The sequence below is a fragment of the Siphateles boraxobius genome, unplaced genomic scaffold, assembly GCF_051911475.1.
Source record: "Siphateles boraxobius isolate OS27281-9 unplaced genomic scaffold, OSU_SipBor_1 2, whole genome shotgun sequence".
Classification (NCBI taxonomy): Eukaryota; Metazoa; Chordata; class Actinopteri; order Cypriniformes; family Leuciscidae; genus Siphateles; species Siphateles boraxobius.
This window is the reverse complement of record NW_027508810.1, coordinates 16,083,145-16,089,657: the sequence shown is the minus strand read 5'-3', so window position 1 is coordinate 16,089,657 and position 6,513 is coordinate 16,083,145.

Genomic DNA, 6,513 nt, shown 5'->3' with positions numbered 1-6,513 from the left:
AAGCAACATTAAACAGCTTACTTTACTTACTTTACATTTCTCAGTAGTGTTTAGAACTCAGCTGCTTTAAAAGTCAACATGTAATCAAAATAGCCCTTATTTACATTTTCATTGCATGTTTATGGGTTTTTGTGAACAATTCATTGGTGCACATTCTTTTTTATGTTATTTGGCATTTCTGCATTTATTAGATGGATTAGATGAAGCAATGGGAAAGGAGAGAAGTGAACAGGATCTGGAAAATACTTCAGCATGACTCAAACTCATGTTGCCCACAATGCAACGGCACCACAGGTCTGAGCGCTATCCACAAGGCCATACGGTTCCAGTGGTGGGAAAAAATCAACAACTTTCTTTTTCAGATGATGCCATGCGTGCCACACAGGGTTTTGGATAATGTTAGCCAAATAGCTGTTCAGTTTCATTGGTTGGATTTAATGTAATCTATTTAAGCTTAATGTTGTGACTTTAATCAATATTCTCACATATTTTGCGCCAGATAGATAAGTACTTAACTTAAAATGATACCTTCTGATAAGTATAAATTTAAAAAGACATTGCCCCATAAAACCACTTCAATGATACTTTTTAAAACTAGTGTTGCTAACTACATTTGCTTCACTCTTCACTCTCAAGTTATTCTAAACATGTACAAATTAATTTTTTTCTGCCGAACACAGAAGAAGATATTTAGAAGAATGTGGGTAACCAAACGGTTACAGAAAACAGGGTGAGTAAATGATGTTTGGGTGAACGATTTTATAAAAACTTTGAAAAGCTAAAGATTCAGTGGCTTCCTTAACACTGACATTACAGACGATTATGGTCACATTAATATGTGCCATCATGCTATATGGATAATCAATTACTTTAACTAAACTCTATTTCAGCGTTATTTTAACATATCCCAGTCCCAGGAATAATAAAACCTCAGTGTTTTTGCTGGACACCCTCCATAGAGATAGAACATCCATTCATTTTTGTAATTATCCCACTGGTGGTCTTAACACACACTGATATGCATCCTGTTTGCTGTTATTCAAGCTTTCCAAATTCCAGCACATCACACAATGAGATTTGACAACTCGTATCTTTTTTTTCTACCCTAGAAACACTTATCAAGCACATTTGTATACATGAGCGTATCACAATGTGATTCATCCAGCTTTACAAATGCATACTTTAAACAGAATCACGTGATGCTATTTCAGAGCAAACCGAAGATTGTTTGCATTGACCTGCTTACGTGCCCACGGATGGTTATTTCTGGACATTCAGTGAGAAGTGTCTTTAAAAAAGCTTAAGTAATTACGCATGTCTCTGCACGAGCTTGACGGCGGATCAGGCTGACTTTGAGAAACCCCACCACCTCTTTTCCTGGGCATCTCTTTCCCATACCCTTCATCTTAATGAACTTGAACAGATTAAATACGATCTTAAAGGATGAGCCATATTGTAGCCGCCACCATCTACTGAGAATTTATATTTAGCTATATATATATATATATATATATATATATATATATATAGTGATTATTTGGGATAACATTATGATGAAATATTTTAATCTCAGGCAGAGGAGGGATTCAAGAGGTGATGAGACCATCCTCCACACATGAATGAATGAAAGGAAGCTTGAATCATTTCCACAAGACATCGGCAATATAAGGGAACCACTATGGTGAAATACAATTGATGGTAATTTTTACAGCACATCATGCCAAAAAGGAGATATATTGATTTTAGTAATAACCATCTTTCTGTTCTGCCAGGATTGCTAAAAATTAGCTTTGTGCTGTTTTATTGAAGTAAAAAATATTATTTAATATGGTTGAATTAACCTGACTACTTTAGGTTACACAAATTAGATTTTTTTTTAAAGGTCAGGCATCAATGTTTGGCTGGTTAGCACTTTTCACTAAGCCCCTGCTGGTAGATACTGGTAACTACACACTTCACTGGTTCTCAAAAAGAACCTTATTCCATTGACAGCCATTAAAAATTAGCTGTATTCAGAAAAAAAAGAAAAAAAAAAGAATCGTAGTTGCTTTACCCCCTCATGCCCCCTTAATTGGTTCTTAAAATTATGAAATGAACAATATGAGCAATACCTTCCCCAGTTGATTTGTTGTTTCTCAAATTTTGTTTAAATATGCAAACGGGGCTTTTTCTAATTAAAAATTATTTTGAGAATAAAATGTTATAAAATCTTACCAAGCAGATATATGCACAAACCCCTCAGTGAAAGCCAGAATGTAGACAGGAATAAAACTGTATCTTCAGTTTAAATGCTTCAAAATATCTTCTAAATGCCGTTGAAGTGAAGATTTCTGACTTTTGCAAGATGAAAAGAAGACTAATTTTGAGAAAATGGACTTTAAAGATAGCCTATATGTTTCAATTGAAGATACAAATAGATAAAGTGTAATAAAATAAACACTTAAATGTGTATTTTGTGTGTTTTCTTTCCACTTGAAAGCCGAAGTATTATGGAAGCAAAATTTCCCAAAATCTCAAAATTGACAGTGCATGGAAAAAACAATGGTTTTGCCTGTAATGCCTTGAAATTAACAATATTCTATAAGTCCTAATATAATACATGTATATAACTTTAATATCAAGGCTCAAGATCATTAATGAGGGTCTTGTATAATGTTTTTGTGTTGCCTTTAGCCAATCAGTGTTGTCGATGATTTTCTACAGCTTCAGAGTGATTAGTCACGTGGTATTTAAAGCTCAGGTAATTGGCTCAAAAACGTTTGCAGTCCCATGAACAAAGACGACCATTTTTATTCTTGTACAGGTCAATAAGAAATGATTCCTTAAGGTAACAACGGCACATTTCCACCTTTTAAAGTATTCTGGATGAATTCTGAGGTGATTATTTTCCTTAGCAGTGAGAGGTTAAGCATCTTGTCGACATTCTGCATACACACAGACCTGGGCTTCAGGGCTTGAGGGTGCTGCTATTGAGTGGGATTCACCAGAGAGACTCAACTGTGAACCTGCTTAAGTTCAGAGCTCAGCAGTTTGAGAAAGCCAACTGTTTTTGTGCGTTTAGGAGAGGGAAATGAGGGCCTTGTGTTTGTGTGCATGCATGTACGAGTGTCTGTCTGCAGAGTCAAGATTCTGCAATCAGCAATTCTCAGTCCAGCATGAAGCCATTGCACAGCTGAAGGAACAATGGATTACTATTCCACAGAGCAGAAAACATAATTGAGTTATCAACATTTACATTTTGTGTCTGGCTATGGAGAGGGGTTTCATAAAGTCATGTTGTGTTAGGCTCCCGAGGATTTCAAACCTGCCCCTTATCTTGAAGCCTAAACTGCAGATGGAGCCTCTTTCCGGGCATACGCAAGAAACAAGTGTGAAATGCAATTACTTTGCTGTTATTTCATAGTTAAATGCTTTCCTTTGGAATTCCTCCTTTAATTCTCCACATTCACTGTGAAAACAATAATATTCCTGTCAGTTTGGTAACTGAACTGAAAATGTGAAAGGGAATATATCACAGTGTTGTTCACTTAGTCATAAATATTCAATATTTGACGTACCATTAAATTAAAAAAGGTATACTAGAAGAATTTTGTTTGTTTATTTATTTATGTATTATTTTAATAATTATTATTACCATTTATAAAAATAATATTAGATAAATGATTTTAACAACAATAAACAGAGCAATTCAGCGTCCTCGTGCTTGGGGCATAATAATATTAATAATAGTATTTAATTTTTAAAAAAATATCTATTTTCAATCTATGATTAGCTCTCCGAAAGCAAGCAAAGGAAAATAGAGCATCAACAAAACTTAAAACAATTGGTTAAACTAAGTAATGTGCATTGAAACATGAAAGTTCAAATTCTTTTGAAAACCACCTTACAAATGCAAACACATTACTTTGTGTTCTTTTTTTCCCCATTTGTTTTGTTTCACAGAAACGAGTGCTGTATTCATGAAATCTAAACAATCACAAAGAGCTCCTTCTGCACACCTCTTCTTTAATTTCATCATGCTTTGCAGATTTCAAAGCCAATATTTGTCTAGTTTATTTTGCACAGTGGAGGAACCAGCACAGCAGGTGAGAACACAACTTGTCCTTTCATTGTGGTGGAGAGAACACACATCTTATCAAATGAAAATATTACAATGTTTTATTAATTTTTCAACTCTGAACTAAAATACAATGCTGCTGGGCATGAACAGAGCTTACACAAGGATATTTGCAGTTCCTTTTTGTTTGAACTGGAGGACATAAAACCATTGTGGTTAACACACTGTGAGGCATTCATCTCTAATGCAATCTAACATTATTTGCAGAACGGCTTGGAAAATTCTCAACAATGCCACATGAAAGCCAAAGGTCCACCAGATGCTTATCTGACCTCAGAGTGAGATGATTCAATTGAACTTTCTGAGAAGAACAACTGGAAATTCAGAACAATAAAGTTCTCCTGGGTAGATGTTAATAACCTTTCTTTAAGGTCACCATGAAATCAAAATGGACCATTCTTATTTTTGTACGAAATATTGCTGTATTTGTTATAAATTATTTATCCGTGAACATATATATATTTTTTTATTTTATTTAATTACCCTCTTAATCTTTAATCAAAATAACTTCCCCTCTTTCTTGCAATGACATCTTGTCTCTGATGACATGTTTACTGGCGCGAGAACGGGACAACATGTCACTCACATGACATAACAACAATAGCAAATCGATCCAATCAATTCACATTGGACAAAATCAAGTCCAGTCCTACTTTTTTTCATTACAATAGAGAAGAACACTTTTGCAACTTCTGCTTTTAGGCAACTTTAATCTAGAGGCTTCAGAACTCTGCCATTTGCTTCATTAAAATAATCTGCAACAAAGTATAGAAATTCCAGCAAAAAGTGTAATGTTCTCGGTTTTTCATTCAACAGTTAGGAAACTGGTGATTCATTAATTCATAAAATATCATAAGGTGGCATTAATTCTCTGTGAGATCATTTGAAGCCTTCTTTTTGTTCATATCATGCCTTTTATTTGGTCATATGTTTGATGAATGAAGTTGGTGCACACTAAAGTGTTTGGCTGTAGTGTTCTTAAACCAGACATTAAATTATTTAGAAACAGCAGCAGACAAATTTCATTTATCACTGTGTATTTTTAGACTTGCACACAATGTGCCTGCATAACAATTTAATTGGACCAGACTGGAGGAAATATGCTCTCAACTTAAAGACTTAACAAAACACATGCACACACTTTGGGGCATTAATGTCTGTATTAGTTACTCGATTTCCGGGTTCTCGGAAGCAGAAGTCATAAGAGTTGGGTAAAATTCCATAGCGGTGAATGGGGAACTACAGCAATATTCTTGCTGTAATAGCAAAAGAAAAAAAAATCATGATAGCATTTCCACGACTTTCCAAAGACAAAAAAAGAAAGATTGATTACAGCAGTCAGAAGAGAGAAAAATTTGAAATTTGCCAACACTCCCTCAGTATCACTCGCAGTGTTACATTTTTTGTAATTTACTGTCTTTTTTGTAATTAAACTGCATTATATTACTTTATTTTTACTGCATTATAAACCTCTATTTTCTTTTAAAGATCAGATACATTTACAAGTCAGTGAAGGAAAAAGCGACAGCAAGGGAGGGGTTGTTTAAGTAAAGGTGGCTGAGAAAAAATAGAGAACAAATAAAAAACACCAGAGGCAGCAGCTAAGAATAAAACGTGCTGCCTGGCGGTTGGCTGGCATATTCCCAGCTGGAAGAGGAGACATTTATGTGAAGTCAGCATGCATTAACCTCACTAACCGACAGGAGTTCTGTGCCAATGAGGATTCATTTGAAACAAACATCAAAACTACAGCTTTACCCATGGCAATGTATATATCAGCTGCTGTGATTCAGCCGCAGGTAATCATAACGGTGCTAAAATAAGCCATTTCACACTCCTGCTAGTGTGATATTGCTTATATACAACAATTCAACGGTTAAAATATGTAAATAAATAAGAAACAATCATGGCGTATCTTAAATACCCATTTTTAAGGGTTTGTGTAGAACTACTTTCTTCCGCCACCGACTCAATGCTGCCGTTACAAATGCAATGCCTCTATGAATAATTCTAAGACATCACTTTGCATTTATCTCAATGAAGGGAAGTGTCAGAATTAAGGGGTATCTTGGTGCCACCGATTTGATATCTCTTTCACCGTTTGTCGGTTGAAAGACAAACTTTGCCCTCAATCAATACAGGTAACAAATAATAGATTCATGAGACATTGCCCTCTTAGAAATGCCCATAACTAGTTATCGTAGGTTTAATAGACATCATAGCCAGCAACAAATGTACAGCACCAGTACTATTTTGAAATTTACAATGAGTAAGTACTCAAAATGAGGGTAAGGTGGGGTGTTTGTGACAAATCAGTAAGTCTAGATAATTTGTCAATATTATTATTATTATCTCGCCACGTCGAGACCGACAAATAGGAATCCCTTCCAAATGGC